Source organism: Pelophylax lessonae (assembly GCF_965119305.1).
Source record: "Pelophylax lessonae genome assembly, chromosome: 2".
Classification (NCBI taxonomy): Eukaryota; Metazoa; Chordata; class Amphibia; order Anura; family Ranidae; genus Pelophylax; species Pelophylax lessonae.
Window position 1 is genome coordinate 680183470 of NC_138769.1, and position 17652 is coordinate 680201121.

General features: G+C 49.1%; 1 protein-coding gene across 2 annotated transcripts in view; it reads left to right on the top strand.

The window, feature by feature from the left end:
- Positions 1 to 11953: 11953 nt before the first annotated feature.
- Positions 11954 to 17652, top strand: part of MTMR2 (myotubularin related protein 2) — a 65929-nt gene continuing 60230 nt past the window's right edge. Inside the window, exon 1 of one of the 2 annotated variants that reach the window (XM_082244561.1) lies at positions 11954 to 12040. The gene's annotated coding sequence lies outside the window, so the exon portion shown is untranslated. The remainder of the gene's footprint in view (positions 12041 to 17652) is intronic. The other variant, XM_082244562.1, reaches the window with a different exon arrangement.

The window sequence follows — 17652 nt, forward strand, 5'->3', positions numbered from 1 at the left end:
TGGGGGAGGGACTTGTGAAATGATCATAGAGACCTGTGTTCCTTTATAGGGGGATCACAGGCACTCTGTGATCATTTCAGAGAGAACAACCGTTTGCTGTGTTTACAACAGCAGACCGTCTTTCTCTCTCAGCGGGGAGCGATTGCAGGTGCCCGGCGGCAATCACAGCCGCCGGCCCTGTGGATTTGCATCCCTGCTTCCTAGTGGGTGGTGCGTATTTGCCCCCAGGAGCCGAGCTAGCCTGCCCCAGTATATCTGCGTTAGGCGGTCGGCAAGTGGTTATTCACTACATAATAATAAACACTAATAAGCTGTGATATTGTGAAACTGATGAGGCCGCACTGATTGCCACAAAATATACAAGTAGGCACTTTGTACCCACTTTTAATGTACAGAGAAGAAGAGGTGGGGCTCTAAGAGGAAAAGGTGGAGCCTAAAGAGGAAGGGGTGTGGTTTACAGATGGCAGGGCAGTTCTGAAACAGGCAGGGGTGTGGCTTTGACAGGAAGGGGTGGGTTGTAGTTAAATTAGGGGGTGCATGAGTTTAGCCAGGGCAGCACAAAACCTAAATACACCACTGAACCCATGGTAGAAGAGGGGCTGCGGGATCTTCCAGTGGGACTGTATTGTCTGCCTCTGATTGATTGCCACCAAGGTCCTCTAGCAGATCTGGTAGTAGAGGAGGCTCCCTAGGCCTTGGTTTGGAGAAGAATTTCTGAGCTGCTTCCTTGTATTTCTCCTTTGCTGGATGGGAAGGCAAGCCACCATCCTGGCCAGCTTGGTCCGTGGCAGAGCGGGTCGTCAATCCGCATTTAGACATGGTGCCTGATCAGGATAAAAACACTGCCATGTAGTCAGGAGTCTCAGTGATCAGCTCAGGTAATGGAATCCTTTCAAGAGGTGGCGAGGATTACTGTTCACAGGATAAATTCTCAGATGATCAGGGTAGCAGAGAGCCCCAGCTTCCAGGTACATCCGCTGCCAAACCATGCCCCTCTCCTCTGTAACTCTAACCTGGTAACCTTTAAAAAAATTTAAAGCAAAGCCTATGGAGATTAATTTTAAAAAAAATTGGGCTAACTTGACATTTTTTTTTTTTTAATTCATTAAACTGTTTTTTTCCCCCCAAAAAACGACTGCCATTTTATTCCCTAGGCTCTCTGCTAAAAAATATAGATATATATATCTATATATAATGTTTGTGGGATCTGAGTAATTTTCTAACAAAAAAGTGATGATTTTTATATGTAGGAAAGTAATGCCGAAATTTGCCTGGTATAGAAGAAAGGGGGCCCCTGGATCCCGGCCCCCTCCCCCCCTATGTGAATGAGTTTGGGGTACATTGTAGCCCTCCTATTTACCAAAAAAACAAAAAGTGTAGTTTTAAAGAAAAACAAGAGATGAATTTTGACAAGTTCTTTATTAAAAATGTGTCTTCTTCCTCCGGTTTTCTCTCTTTGGTGTTTCTTCTCACTCTTAGCTCTCCGGTAATGTCTTCTTTGTCTGCCGCCACTGACTCGCTAAAAATAAAAAAACAGTCTTCCTCCAACGCTGGCTGCCTCCGTTGCGTTGGCTCCCGCTGTCTGCCATTTCTTATATAGCAATGGGGCGTGGCCATCCGGTGATGTCACCTGGAGAACCCACCCCTTGTGATGGCATGTGAATATGTAAACAAGGAAGATCGCCGTTCTGTCAGTAGGGAAGGCATGGATCCTGTGTTCCTGCGAAGCAGGAACATGGACCAATGCCTTTTCCTAGTACAAGCACCTCCCACACAGTACACAAGCACCAGGTAGGCACCCAGTTAACCCTTTGATCACCCCTGATGTTAACCCCTTCCAAGCCAGTGTCATTAGTACAGTGACAGTGCATATTTTTAGCACTGATCAATGTATTAGTGTCACTGGTTCCCAAATGGTGTTAGTGCCCGATTTGTCCGCCGCAATGTTACAGTCCTGCTATAAGTTGCTGATCGCCTCTATTACTAGTTTAAAAAAAAAAAATTCTATAAATATATCCCATAGTTTGTAGACGCTATAACTTTTCTTCAAACGAATCAGTATACGCTTATTGGGATTTTTTTTTATTAAAAATATGTAGCATGTAATACATATTGGTATAAATTGATAAATTAGATTTTTTTATATGTTTCATTCGATATGTTTTATTAGCAGAAAGTAAACATTTTTTTTAATAGCGCAAAAAATAAAAATCGCACATGTGATCAAATACCACCAAAAAAAGCTATTTTTGTGGGGGAAAAAAGGACATCAATTTTATGTGGGTTCAGTGTCGCATGACGGCGCAATTATCAGTGCAATTTTGCAAAAAATAACCTGCTCATTAAGGGGGTAAATCTTCCTGAAGTCAAGTTGTCAACAAAAAAGTACTTCAAAAACTGCTCAATGTGAAAAAAGCCTCCTAAGTAAATCTTAACGTGGAGTGCAGATGGGGGGTGTTGGTCATGTACAGTGGCGAAGGTAGATATTCTTTAACCCGGGGCAAAGACTCAGTCTGGTGCCCTACCGCTCCAGAGAAAAGTTCTCCATCCACACACTCCCAGCCCCCTGCCCAGAGAGGGAAGTGTAATATATATATATATATATATATATATATATATATATATATATATATATATATATATATATATATAGATAAGCCATATGATGGTAAAAAAAATTATATAAATTTTAGTAATTTCAAAATTTTGGTATTAGTAATTTTAAGCCTCACGTCTGTAGCGGATTAGGAGGGCTGTCACCAGGAAAGAAGAAGTCAGCGAAGAAGCGGGTCTTTATCTGTCCTTCTTTCCTGGCAGCGTCCATCCCAATACGCCTGGGGGCAAGGCTTGAAATCTCCACTCAAAGCACTGCTGCTTTCGTCTGGCATGGTGGCTAGGTTTCCCACCTTTTCTTCAAGCCAATTTTTATTGTTTTGTAGCATACACTATAGGATTGTAAAAGACCTGGGACACTTTGGGTGCTCCAAAGAGAACAGCACGTAGTGCGCAACAGTGAACAGTGCGTGTGGACAAATTACAATAATAGTAGTTGGAGGGGCTTAAAGGAGCATGGTTATTTAAAACAAAAGCATTCTTGTACCCATAAAATATGCTAAGAATACTAAAACAAATGTCACTGTAAAAATATGAACTTGGCCTACCTTGACAGGGTAATTTAGCAGAGCAGTGGACGATGTGTGGACAGTGTCAGTAGGGCAGAGATTGGTGTCAGAGTAGTGGATGGTGTCAGCAGGGCAGTGGATGGTGTCAGGAAAGCAGTGAAAGGGGTCATTATGGGAGAGGTTGGTGTCAGTAGGGCAGTGGGTGGTGTCAGTAGGGGAGAGGTTGTTGTTAGTAGGGGAGTGGACGGTGTCAATAGGGGAGAGGTTGGTGTCAGTAGGGCAGTGGACGGTGTCAGTAGGGGAGAGGTTGGTGTCAGTAGGGCTGTGGACGGTGTCAGTAGGGGAGAGGTTGGTGTCAGTAGGGCAGTGGACGGGGTCAGTAGGGAAGAGGTTGGTGTCAGTAGGGCTGTGGACAATGTCAGTAGGGGAGAGGTTTGTATCAATAGGGCAGTGGATGACATCAGTAGATCAGTGGACAGTGTGAGTAGGGCAGTGTCAGTTAGGTAGAGTTTGGTGTCAGTAGGGCAGTGGACAGTGTCAGTAGGGCAGTGGACGGTGTCAGTAGGGGAGAGGCTGCTGTCAGTAGGGCAGTGGACGGTGTCAGTAGAGCAGGGGAAGGGGTCAGGAAATCACTGTAGAGTGTCAGTAGGGGAGAGGCTGGTGTCAGTAGGGCAGTGGACAGTGTCAGTAGAGCAGTGTAAGGGGTCAGTAAATCACTGTAGGGTGTCAGTAGGGCAGTGAACAGTGTCAGTAGGGGAGAGGCTGGTGTCAGTAGTGGAGAGGTTGGTGTCAGTAGAGTAGTGGACGGTGTCAGTAGGGGAGAGGTTGGTGTCCGTAGGGCAGTGGACAGTGTCAGTAGGTCAGTGGACGGTGTCAGTAGGGCAGTGGACGGTGTCAGTAGGGCAGTGGACAGTGTCAGTAGGGGAGAGGTTGGTGTCAGTAAGGCAGTGGACAGTGTCAGTAGGGGAGAGGTTGGTGTAAGTAGATCAGTGGACAGTGTCAGTAGGGGAGAGGTTGGTGTCAGTAGAGCAGTAGAAAGGGTCAGTAGGGGAGAGGTTGGTGTCAGTAGGGCAGTGGACGGTGTCAGTAGGGGAGAGGTTGGTGTCAGTAGGGCAGTGGAAAGTGTCAGTAGAGTAGTGGACGGTGTCAGTAGGGGAGAGGTTGGTGTCAGTAGGGCAGTGGACGGTGTCAGTAGAGTAGTGGACGGTGTCAGTAGGGGAGAGGTTGGTGTCAGTAGGGCAGTGGACGGTGTCAGTAGAGTAGTGGACGGTGTCAGTAGGGGAGAGGTTGGTGTCAGTAGGGCAGTGGACAGTGTCAGTAGGGGAGAGGTTGGTGTCAGTAGAGCAGTGGAAAGGGTCAGTAGGGGAGAGGTTGGTGTCAGTAGAGCAGTGGAAAGGGTCAGTAGGGGAGAGGTTGGTGTCAGCAGGGCAGTGGATGAAGTAAGTAGATCAGTGGATGGTGTCAGTAGAGTAGCGGAAAGGGTTAGTAGGGGAGAGGTTTGTGTCAGTAGGGAAGTGGACGGTATCAGTAGAGCAGTGGAAAGGGTCAGTGGGGGATAGGTTTGTGTTAGCAGAGCAGTGGATGGTGTCAGTAGATCAGGAGACGGTGTCAGTAGAGCAGTGGAAAGGGTCAGTAGGGGAGAGGTTGGTGTCAGTAGAGCAGGGGAGAGGTTTGTGTCAGAAGGGCAGTGAATGATGTCAGTAGATTAGTGGACGGTGTCAGTAGAGCAGTGGAAAGGGTCAGTAGGGGAGTGGTAGGTGTCAGAAGGGCAATGAATGAAGTAAGTAAATTAGTGGACGGTGTCAGTAGAGCAGTGGAAAGCATCAGTGGGGGAGTGGTAGGTGTCAGAAGGGCAGTGAATGATGTCAGTAGATTAGTGGACGTTGTCAGTAGAGCAGTGGAAAGGGTCAGTAGGGGAGTGGTAGGTGTCAGAAGGGCAGTGAATGAAGTCAGTAGATTAGTGGACGGTGTCAGTATAGCAGTGGAAAGGGTCAGTAGGGGAGAGGTTGGTGTCAGTAGAGCAGGGGAGAGGTTGGTGTCAGAAGGGCAGTGAATAATGTCAGTAGATTAGTGGACGTTGTCAGTAGAGCAGTGGAAAGGGTCAGTAGGGGAGTGGTAGGTGTCAGAAGGGCAGTGAATGAAGTCAGTAGATTAGTGGACGGTGTCAGTAGAGCAGTGGAAAGGGTCAGTAGGGGAGAGGTTGGTGTCAGTAGAGCAGGGGAGAGGTTGGTGTCAGAAGGGCAGTGAATAATGTCAGTAGATTAGTGGACGTTGTCAGTAGAGCAGTGGAAAGGGTCAGTAGGGGAGTGGTAGGTGTCAGAAGGGCAGTGAATGAAGTAAGTAAATTAGTGGACGGTGTCAGTAGAGCAGTGGAAAGGGTCAGTAGGGGAGAGGTTGGTGTCAGCAGGGCAGTGAATGACGTCAGTAGATCAGGAGACGGTGTCAGTAGAGCAGCGGAAAGGGTCAGTAGGGGAGAGGTTGGTGTCAGTAGAGCAGGGGAGAGGTGAGCAGTGGAAAGGGTCAGTAGGGGAGTGGTAGGTGTCAGAAGGGCAGTGAATGATGTCAGTAGATTAGTGGACGGTGTCAGTAGAGCAGTGGAAAGGGTCAGTGGGGGAGTGGTAGGTGTCAGAAGGGCAGTGAATGATGTCAGTAGATTAGTGGACGGTGTCAGTAGGGGAGTGGTAGGTGTCAGAAGGGCAGTGAATGAAGTAAGTAGATCAGTGGATGATGTCAGTAGAGCAGTGGAAAGGGTCAGTAGGGGAGAGGTTTGTGTCAGCAGAGCAGTAAATGGTGTCAGTAGATCAGTGGATGGTGTCAGTAGGGCAGTGGACAGTGTCAGTTGTTTTTTTATTCTTTTACAATTATTTTTTATTTTTTACAATTTTTTAGGAGCCCATTGGGGACTTTTGTGAAGTATCAGGGGACTGAAAAATATGTTGTCTCAATTTTGAGAGGGAAAAAGGAATTGAGGACACAGATTCTTCAATTCCTTTCCTTGCAGCCTCAGCTGCACTGGACAATGAATGAATGGGAATTGCTCTATGCTAGGCAGCTTCCTGTTTATTGACAGACTGAACTGTAGCAAACAGTTTACTATGCTTCAGTTATTAGTAAACAGAGTGAGTGATCAGTAGCAATCACTTACACTGTTCATTCAGAAAAGAAAGGGGCCGGTAAATGACATATTTACTGGCCCCTTCCCCCGTTCTCCATCCTGATACATCTCAGCAGTCGTGGGGAGGTGAGAGGGGGGAGCTGGCAGCGCTGCATGGGGGGAGTGAAAAGACAGGGGGGACCCGGGCAGCACCAAGAGAGGAGGGGCGGAAGTTACTAGAATTGATTGGCATCAAATGTATTTTCCTCCTGCAGCTGCTGAATCTGGCTTTCAGCGGCTGCAGGAGGAAAATACATCCAATGGGTTCTAATGCCGCCCCACTTCCTGTCCAGATCTGACATTAGGGAGGCAAGGTACCGTAGCAGGCTGAATCCCTCGGGTCCAGATGCTGGCTCCCCTGCGATCAGCGGCAGTGGGGGCTTACAGAGCAGCTGGTGGCGTGTGACCTTGGCTCTCTGTATTTGCAGCTCAGTGTCTTAGCCAGGTCTGTCCAGCCCAATCCAACCAAATCCCAGTTAGTGACAGCACTGCAGACATTGAACCCTCTCAATTTAGCATCCGGGACATGTGCCTCAACCTCCCCCCCAAGTTTTGACTCTGGTCATGTAGAACAGAAATGTTCAGGAAGGCTGCTAATGGATGGCACAGGGGCCTCCTGAGACTTCACCATGTGTCCTCTGCACTTGGTCATGGGACATTACAGATTTTCCCCTAGATTTACACCTGATATGGGGTCGGGCAGTAAGGGGTGAACCTTTCCACCAGGCAATAAAAGTAGGTGGAGTGTGGAGGGGGCAGCAAGGCAATGGGGTGCATGCAAAAGGGCCCAAATACTTACACTGAGACATTGCAAGCTGGCTTCTCTCATTGCATCATGGTCTTGACTTGACCTATAATGGAAATCAGGTGTAAGGAGTGAAGGTAGTAGAAAAAATATTAATTGCACAAAAAATAAGATGCAAGAAAAATGGCTGTACTTCTGTCTAAACTCTCCTGCATCAGCTGTGATTATTTTCAGAATTATGTTTGTTTTAATATAATGAAATCCGAGCCAAGTACATTTGGAAGAAGACCTCGGATTACTAATGATGTTTATATACAGATTTAAAAGTTATACTCAGAATTTCCTACAAAAAAAAGAAAATATGAAAAAGGCAGCCTTTAGAAGTTTCTCCAAGCAGGAACCAGTTCTAGGATGATACAGTATTACAACTGGCGCTACTTTTACCCTTTATCGTCATTTTATCAGCCTGTATTAACCACTTCAAAACCGGGCCGATTCTGACATTTCTCCATACATGTAAAAATCACCAATTGTTGGCTAGAAAATTAATTAAAACTCCCAAAAATTAAATATTTTTTGTATTCAAAGCCCCTGGAGAATAAAATGGTTGTTTTTGCAATTTTTTTTACACCACACGATTTTGTGCAGCTGTTTATCAAATGCAAAAAAACACGCTTTAACCACTTAAAGTGTTTGTAAACTCAGAATCCAGTTTCTTTTCAATATATACAGTGTGTAGCAACTTACTGTCCCATGTCCTTTATAACCTCTCTGCATCCCCAAAACTCTGAACCCCCTATATCCTAACTCTCTGCACCCCATTACTCTGCAATCCCTATATCCTAACTCTCTGCACCCCATTACTCTGCAATCCCTATATCCTAACTCTCTGCACCCCCATTACTCTGCACTTCCTATATCCTAACTCTCTGCACCTCCAATATCCTAACTCTCTGCACCCCCTATATCCCAACTCTCTGAACCCCCTATATCCCAACTCTCTGCACCCCCTACCCCTGTATCCCAACTCTCTGCACCCTCTATATCCTAACTCTCTGCACCTCCAATATCCTAACTCTCTGCACCTCCAATATCCCAACTCTCTGCACCCTCTATATCCTAACTCTCTGCACCCCCTATATCCCAACTCTCTGCACCCTCTATATCCTAACTCTCTGCACCCCCTATATCCCAACTCTCTGCACCCTCTATAGCCTAACTCTCTGCACCCCCTATAACCTAACTCTCTGCACCTCCAATATCCTAACTCTCTGCACCTCCAATATCCTAACTCTCTGCACCCCATTACTCTGCACTCCCTATATCCTAACTCTCTGCACCCCCATTACTCTGCACTCCCTAAATCCTAACTCTCTGCACCCTCTATATCCTAACTCTCTGCACCCCCTATATCCTAACTCTCTGCACCCCCTATATCCTAACTCTCTGCACCCCCTATATCCCAACTCTCTGCACCCTCTATATCCTAACTCTCTGCACCTCCAATATCCCAACTCTCTGCACCCTCTATATCTTAATTCTCTGCACCCCCTATATCCCAACTCTCTGCACCTCCAATATCCTAACTCTGTGCACCCCCTATATTCCAACTCTCTGCACCTCCAATATCCTGACTCTCTGCACCTCCAATATCCCAACTCTCTGCACCCTCTATATCCCAACTCTCTGCACCTCCAATATCCTAACTCTCTGCATCTCCAATATCCTAACTCTCTGCACCTCCAATATCCTAACTCTCTGCACCCCCTATATCCTAACTCTCTGCACCCTCTATATCCCAACTCTCTGCACCTCCAATATCCTAACTCTCTGCACCCCCTATATCCTAATTCTCTGCACCCCCTATATCCTAACTCTCTGCACCCCCTATATCCTAACTCTCTGCACCCCCTATATCCTAACTCTCTGCACCCCCTATATCCCAACTCTCTGCACCCCCTATATCCTAACTCTCTGCACCTCCAATATCCTAACTCTCTGCACCCCCTATATCCTAACTCTCTGCACCCCCCTATATCCTAACTCTCTGCACCCTCTATATCCTAACTCTCTGCACCCCCTATATCCTAACTCTCTGCACCCCCTATATCCCAACTCTCTGCACCTCCAATATCCTAACTCTCTGCACCTCCAATATCCTAACTCTCTGCACCTCCAATATCCTAACTCTCTGCACCCCCTATATCCTAACTCTCTGCACCCTCTATATCCTAACTCTCTACACCTCCAATATCCCAACTCTCTGCACCCCCTATATCCCAACTCTCTGCACCCTCTATATCCTAACTCTCTGCACCTCCAATATCCCAACTCTCTGCACCCTCTATATCTTAATTCTCTGCACCCCCTATATCCCAACTCTCTGCACCTCCAATATCCTAACTCTGTGCACCCCCTATATTCCAACTCTCTGCACCTCCAATATCCTGACTCTCTGCACCTCCAATATCCCAACTCTCTGCACCCTCTATATCCCAACTCTCTGCACCTCCAATATCCTAACTCTCTGCATCTCCAATATCCTAACTCTCTGCACCTCCAATATCCTAACTCTCTGCACCCCCTATATCCTAACTCTCTGCACCCTCTATATCCCAACTCTCTGCACCTCCAATATCCTAACTCTCTGCACCCCCTATATCCTAATTCTCTGCACCCCCTATATCCTAACTCTCTGCACCCCCTATATCCTAACTCTCTGCACCCCCTATATCCTAACTCTCTGCACCCCCTATATCCCAACTCTCTGCACCCCCTATATCCTAACTCTCTGCACCTCCAATATCCTAACTCTCTGCACCCCCTATATCCTAACTCTCTGCACCCCCCTATATCCTAACTCTCTGCACCCTCTATATCCTAACTCTCTGCACCCCCTATATCCTAACTCTCTGCACCCCCTATATCCCAACTCTCTGCACCTCCAATATCCTAACTCTCTGCACCTCCAATATCCTAACTCTCTGCACCTCCAATATCCTAACTCTCTGCACCCCCTATATCCTAACTCTCTGCACCCTCTATATCCTAACTCTCTACACCTCCAATATCCCAACTCTCTGCACCCCCTATATCCTAACTCTCTGCACCCTCTATATCCTAACTCTCTGCACCTCCAATATCCTAACTCTCTGCACCCTCTATATCCCAACTCTCTGCACCTCCATTACTCTGCACTCTCTATATCCTAACTACAGGTAGGTGCTAGGTAAAATATAGTGTGCTATCCCCTCCCATCCCCTAAACTCAATAAAACAAAACAAACCAAGATGCCTGAATTGTCATCGTCTCAGTTCTCACACCTGGAGTTACAGCTCAAATGTGCTGGGAGTGTCACCGGTAACAATGGCAGACCCACATCAGGCTCAATGCCTGGAAAACCTGCTACATAACTCTCTGCACTTCCAATATCCCAACTCTCTGCGCCCCCAATATCCCAACTCTCTGCACCCCCTATATCCCAACTCTCTGCACCTCCAATATCCTAACTCTCTGCACCTCCAACATCCTAACTCTCTGCGCCCCCAATATCCCAACTCTCTGCACCCTCTATATCCTAACTCTCTGCACCCCCTATATCCTAACTCTCTGCACCCCTACCCCTGTATCCCAACTCTCTGCGCCCCCTATATCCCAACTCTCTGCACCTCCAACATCCTAACTCTCTGCGCCCCCAATATCCTAACTCTCTGCACCCTCTATATCCTAACTCTCTGCACCCCCTATATCCTAACTCTCTGCACCCCCTATATCCTAACTCTCTGCACCCCCTATATCCTAACTATCTGCACCCCCAATATCCTAACTCTCTGCACCCTCTATATCCTAACTCTCTGCACCCCCTATATCCTAACTCTCTGCACCCCCTATATCCTAACTCTCTGCACCCCCTATATCCTAACTATCTGCACCCCCAATATCCTAACTCTCTGCACCCTCGATATCCTAACTCTCTGCACCCCCTATATCCCAACTCTCTGCACCCCCTATATCCCAACTCTCTGCACCTCCTATATCCCAACTCTCTGCACCCCCTATATCCTAACTCTCTGCACCCCCTATATCCTAACTCTCTGCACCCCCTATATCCTAACTCTCTGCACCCCCCTATATCCCAACTCTCTGCACCCCCTATATCCCAACTCTCTGCACCCCCTATATCCTAACTCTCTGCACCCTCTATATCCTAACTCTCTGCACCCCCTATATCCTAACTCTCTGCACCTCCAATATCCTAACTCCACCTCTCTGCACCCCCATTACTCAAGCTCTCCTCATCTCCAAAACTCTGCACCCCCATTACTCCACCTCTCTGCATCTCCAACACTCTGCCACCTCTCTCCGTCTCCAATACTCCATCTCCAATACCCCAACACTCTGGACCCCCTGCATCCCCAATACAACACTTTTCAGCCCCATTACCTCACTTCTCTGCACCTCATTACACCAATATAACACTTTACACCCCCTGCCCCTCCTATTACACCTCACTCCCGGAATTCCCCATTATCTTCTCTCTGTACCCAATTACATCTCACTGTGTCCCTCCACCCCCAATACTCTGCACCCCCCTCTTCCTCCCCTGACATAGAGCGCCCCCTGCTGGTCACATCTGCAGGGTTTGGGATGAAGGGTCAGAAGCCATGGAATAAAGCGGAGTGTTCACATGAGCTAACAATCAGTAGAAAGGTGTGATTAGTGAAGAATGGTGACCGCCCAGTATGTGAGCTCAGCTCCTCCTCCTCCTCCTCCCCGTACACCGCACACCTTCCTGTCATTGTATCACCCAGGGGAAGGCCGTACCTCCTCCGTCACCCCGGGGTATATTACACCCCGCCCCCTCCACAGTACTACAACTGCGTGCACGCGCTACAAGAGGCGAAGCGCGGCTCCGTGCGTTGCTGCGCGCCCCCTACATTGAATCCCTTGTGTATGCGAGTTCTCGCGAGAAGTGCGGGAGGAATCCGGGAGAGGTGCGGAGGAAGCGGGTGAGGAGGGGTCAGTGTGGGGGTGGGTATGGGATGTCAGCATTACTCGGTTCCCTCTTATAGACGTCTCTATAGTACTGCATGATGTCACTGATCACAGACACCAATGGAAGTGTATGGCGGCATTGCTGCGACTTGTAGTGCAGTGTGTGTGTAGAGACGCAGAGGGGGCGGATTGAAGAACACAAACACTTTGTATTTTCTAGTTTTGGAAGAAATATAAGTGTTACAACTTATGACAGGGTTTTATTTACTGCCTGTATACCATGGGGGGATTTACCTTCACTTCCTGTCCCAGAGACACAACAGGAAGTGAGAGAAAGTCTCCCAGAGACACCACAGGAAGTGAGAGGAAGTCTCCCAGAGACACCACAGGAAGTGAGAGGAAGTCTCCCAGAGACACCACAGGAAGTGGGAGGAAGTCTCCCAGAGACACCACAGGAAGTGAGAGAAAGTCTCCCAGAGACACCACAGGAAGTGAGAGGAAGTCCCCCAGAGATACCACAGGATGCGAGAGGAAGTCTCCCAGAGACACCACAGGAAGTGGGAGGACACCACAGGAAGTGGGAGGAAGTCTCCCAGAAACACCACAGGAAGTGGGAGGAAGTCTCCCAGAAACACCACAGGAAGTGGGAGGAAGTCTCCCAGAGACACCACAGGAAGTGGGAGGAAGTCTCCCAGAGACACCACAGGAAGTGGGAGGAAGTCTCCCAGAGACACCACAGGAAGTGGGAGGAAGTCTCCCAGAGACACCACAGGAAGTGGGAGGAAGTCTTCCAGAGACACCACAGGAAGTGGGAAGTCTTCCAGAGACACCACAGGAAGTGGGAAGTCTCCCAGAAACACCACAGGAAGTGGGAGGAAGTCTCCCAGAGACACCACAGGAAGTGAGAGGAAATCTCCCAGAGACAGGGGGGTCCCCATTGGAAGAGTTCCCCTCACTCTCATTACAACAATAAAGTAGAACTAAAATTCTTAAAAACATATTTTCTCTATCGTTCATTGACAGACGCAGCTCCATATTCTTCCTGACCATTGGGTTATGCTGCCCCCTACAGGAGTAGGACACTAGACAGGAGAAATCTTTACCCCACCTATGGGCAGTCCCTGGGGGTATACACCCACTCACTTTGCTATAGGATTCAGTTTTTTCTGCCTAGTCAGGAGTAAGGACCTAATTCCCTGCTGGGATTTCAGTCCTAGGATGTTTTTTATGTAAAAAGGGAACCTTGTGTCTAAATTTTATTTATTTTTGTTTCTGAGAGAACGGCAATCAACAGGCGGACTGGGCGTCAGAATGGATATCCCAGATCCTTATGGCCTCTCAGTCTGGCCAGCGAGCGTGTGCAGGTCGCAGCTCCGCGCTAGGCCTCGTCACAACATAGCCCCAATGGAAGGGGGCTGGCTTGAGTGAAACACCTCGCTCCGACCCACATGACTTGGTTTGTCTTGAGTCGCAGTGTACCCCCTGGCCCCCAGCACCCCAACCCCGGGTGGAGAGGTGGCCTGTCCGGAGTGGCGCCCACCTGAATATCGTTGTTATAATGAGTAGTGTCCCCCCATATGTCTTGCAGTCTCGGGGTGGTCGTGGGCTCCTCCCAGGGACGGTCGGACCCTCAGGTTATCTCCCATCCTCCATGTCCCCCCCCCTTGTATGTGGGGTCCCTAGGGAACATCCCCCATCGATCATCCAAGGCTTCCTCATCAGGCCATCCTCCCCACTATTTCATAGGGGGTCCCTACCTTAGTCGGGTACGGTGCGGGGGCTGTAGCAGAAGATGGGGGCCCTCGGGGGGGGGGGGGGATACCACTAATTGCGCGATCTGCTGGGGGGAGGGGTTAACCCTGGTGGGGGTCCCTACCTGGGTCCCCCTATGCCTGATGATCGCTGGATCCCTCGGGGGATTTTATAGACCCCATGGCGTGCCGTGGTCGCTGCCATTTTGGGTGGCCATTTTCTCGAAGTCCAAGTCCGGGACCTGGACTCTTAAAGAGTCCAGACTACCAATCAATATTCTGGAACTCAGAGCGATAAAGCTTTGCCTGAGTCACTGGACAAATCGTCTGCAAGGTTGTTCGGATTCAATCAGAAAATGTCACGGCAGTGGTTACTTCAACCATCAAGGGGCCAAGAGTGTCCTGCTGGCGGAGGTCCTAAAATGGGCAGAAATCTTTGTTCCAGCCCTCTCCGCTGTGCATATCCCTGGAGTGGAGAACTGTCAGGCGGATTACTTGAGTCATCAGGTGTTGGATCAGGGGGAATGATCCCTTCACCTAGAGGTGTTTCACCTGCTCTGTGTCCGGTGGGGGAGCCCCGATGTGCCCCTGTTAGCCTCTCGGCTCAAAAAGAAGGTACAGAGGTTTGTGGCCAGGTCTGAGGATCCTCTGGCCGAGGCCACAGACGCACTGGTGGCTCCTTTGGGTCATTATCGGCTGATCTATGCGTTTCCTCCGCTAAAACTTCTGCCGAGGCTTCTGCGCAGAATAGAGGTGGAAGGGATTCCAGTCATTCTGGTGGCTCCAGACTGGCCTAGCTGGTCTCCAACAAGTTCGCCATATGGCTCCTTCGATTCAGTCCCCGTTACCTCCGTGAGATCTTAACTTGGTACTGTCAGTTCTTTAGAAACCTAATTTTGAAAACATTAGGGAGATTCCTCTGCTTACACCGTCATAGAAGGTAGCCTTTTTGGTGGCTATTACCTTTGCGTGCCGAGTTTCCGAATTGGCGGCGCTGTCCTGCCGTTCACCCTATCTGGTGGTCCACAGAGATAAAGTGGTACTTCGACCAAATCAGTCTTTTCTTCCTAAGGTGGTCTCTGATTTCCATTTGAATGAAGACATTATGCTGCCTTCACTCTGTTCTAAGCCCAAGCATCCCAAGGAAACTGCTTTTCATTCTTTGGATGTGGTGCGGGCAATCAGGATTTACCTGGTGGCTACTGAGTCTTTCAGGGAATCGTACTCTCTTTTTGTGCTTATGGAAGGTATTGGCTGCGTCTGCTGTGACCATATCCAGATGGATCAGGCAGATTGTGGTACAGGATTATCCACTTAAGGGTCAGGTTCCACCTTTCCCTGTGAAGGCGCATTAAACTAGGGCGTTGAGTGCTGCTTGGGCTTTTCGCCATCAGGCATCAGTAACAAGTTTGCAAGGTGGCAAGTTGGTCGTCTGTGCACAAGTTTACAAAATTCTACAAAGTAGATGTGTTTGGCATCCTTGGATGCTTCCTTTGGCTGCAAGGTTTTGCAGGTTGCTGTTTGAGAGCACTTCGTCTCTTTTAGGGTGTATGTTGTTTCTAGGTGAGCTCCAGTTGTTCCTGGTTGAGGAGCTCCATGTTACCTGGTTTGCTAAGTTTTAGCCTTTGGGAATTACGTTCCTTTCTGCATTGTTTTCCCACCCCTCATGTTAATACTGCTTTTGGACGTCCCAATGGTTAAGAAGAAAATGGAGCTGCGTCTGTCAATGAACGATAAAGAGAACTGGATTTTTGAATTACCGTAAAATCCTTTTTCTCTGAAGTTCATTGACAGATGCAGCACCTGCCCCTCTATTTGAGTTGGGTTGGGGTTATTTTCTTCTGACACTGCTTGCAACAAAACTGAATCCTATAGCAGAGTGAGTGGGTGTATACCCCCAGGGACTGCCCCATAGGCGTGGTAAAGACTTTTCCTGCCTAGTGTCCTACTCCTGTAGAGGGCAGCATAACCCAGTGGTTAAAAGTAATATGGAGCTGCCTCTGTCATTGAACTTAAGAAAAAAAGATTTTACGGTAAGTCAAAAATCCAGTTTTTCTCTTTCGTTCGTTGACAAACGCAGCTCCTGATCGTCATAACCATTGGGTTATACTGCCCCTATAGGAGTAGGACACTAGGCAGCGAAAGAATTCTGGCTATGCCCATGGGCAGTCCCGGGGGGTATACTCCCTGGGGTATACTCCCTCTCTCTGCTATAGTCACTCAGTTTTTTTTCTGCCTAGTCAGGAGTAAGGACCTAGTTCCTTGCTGGAATCTTTGGTCCTGGGAAAATATTTTAGATAGACAATTTTTTTCTCCTGAATTTTTCCTGTGAGATCTACAATCAACTGCTGGACTGGGCGATGGGCTGAATAATCTAGATCCAGTGGTCCCCCCAGTCTGGCCTGCGAGAAGGCGCAGACCTCATCTCTGCACTAGGTCGGCCACGACATAGCCCCACCGGACGTGGGCTGGCCTGCGAGTTAAACGCCTCACGAGATTGCATACGACCGTGTCTCTGCCCGAGTCGCAGCGTTTTTCCTGGCTGACAGCCCCCCCATTTCGATGGAGAGGAGGATCTGTTTGGAGCTGTGCCCGCCTGGTTCCTGGTATGATGAGTAGCTGTCCCCCCTCTGCCCCTGGAGGGTTTTGGGGTGGATGTAGACTCCCGGGTTCCCCTCCTTCCCACAGGTACCCTCCCTGTTTTTTTTCCCCCAGTCCCTCAGCCTGCCCCCCCTGCCCCCCACATACACTAGGGCTGTTTGGGTGGTCTGGTCACACTGGCCTGGGATGGGGGCAGGGTGCTAACTGGTAAGGCCTGGGGTTGTGCTGCTGCTTGCGACAGGACAATCTACTGTGTGCGGGGGGGGTTTGTACCTGGTGGGGGGCTCCTGCCCGGGCCCCCTGTCCTGCGTTGATCTGTCTTTGAGGCCTAGTCTCCCAATTCTGGGTCCCTGTATGCCTCGCGGTGTCGCCATTTTGTTGTAGCCTATGTATTCTTACACACGGTGGCCATGTTTTTGTAGACCGACAGCCAATTTCTTGTGGTTTGCAATTGCAAATAGCGGTGGCCTTGACAGTGAAGCCCTGTGGGCGGCGATTTTTGGCGGTACGAGCCACTCCTTATCCCCTGGTGTTGACTCCTAGATCATTTAGTTTCCTGACCGACTCACGTGTAGTGCAGATTCTCCTGGTGGTTACAGGTGCCTGTGTCGGCGGGTATTGAGTTTGGTGGGGTCCTCTCCCTATTTGCTGAGGATCGCTCTGTGCCTTGTGCTTGGCGACCGGGTGGTGCTGCCAGCACAGTGGGGGTTGTCCCTTGGTGTGTTACACTTTTTGCGGGGTCCCCCTAGTGACTCATGGAGTCTTTGGAGCACATTTCCCCGCCTGATCCCCTCTCTGAGGCTACCGGGCCTTCTGGGTCTCAACCATCCATCCATGCACTGACGGCAGTCCTGGAGTTCCTTGTGTCCCGGGTGGAGGCGGCTTGCGGGTGTCGGGCTAGCAAAAAGCGCCCCCCTGCCTTCTCCTGCCTCATCTGTCTCATCAGATCCTGAATCTGATTTGGCCACCGCGAATGTGGGTCATCCTGCTGGGTCTGCAACCATGCGCCTGGAATCCTCTGATAGTGAGGATGATTCCTCCACATCTGCGACCGCGCATGAAAAGGCGCTGGTGGATGCACCGATTGTATCTCTGCGTGAGACCTTGAAGATGGAGGACACAGCTGAAGCTCCAAAGGAGGGGCAGGTAATCACAAGTAATCCAAAGTGGCAAAGGTGTTTCCTTTCCCTGCCTATTTTGACAGAACTGTCGCTAAAGAGTAGGGATGACCAAAGCGTCCCCGTGGGGTTCCTAAGCACTTTTTATCTAAGCATTACCCCTACG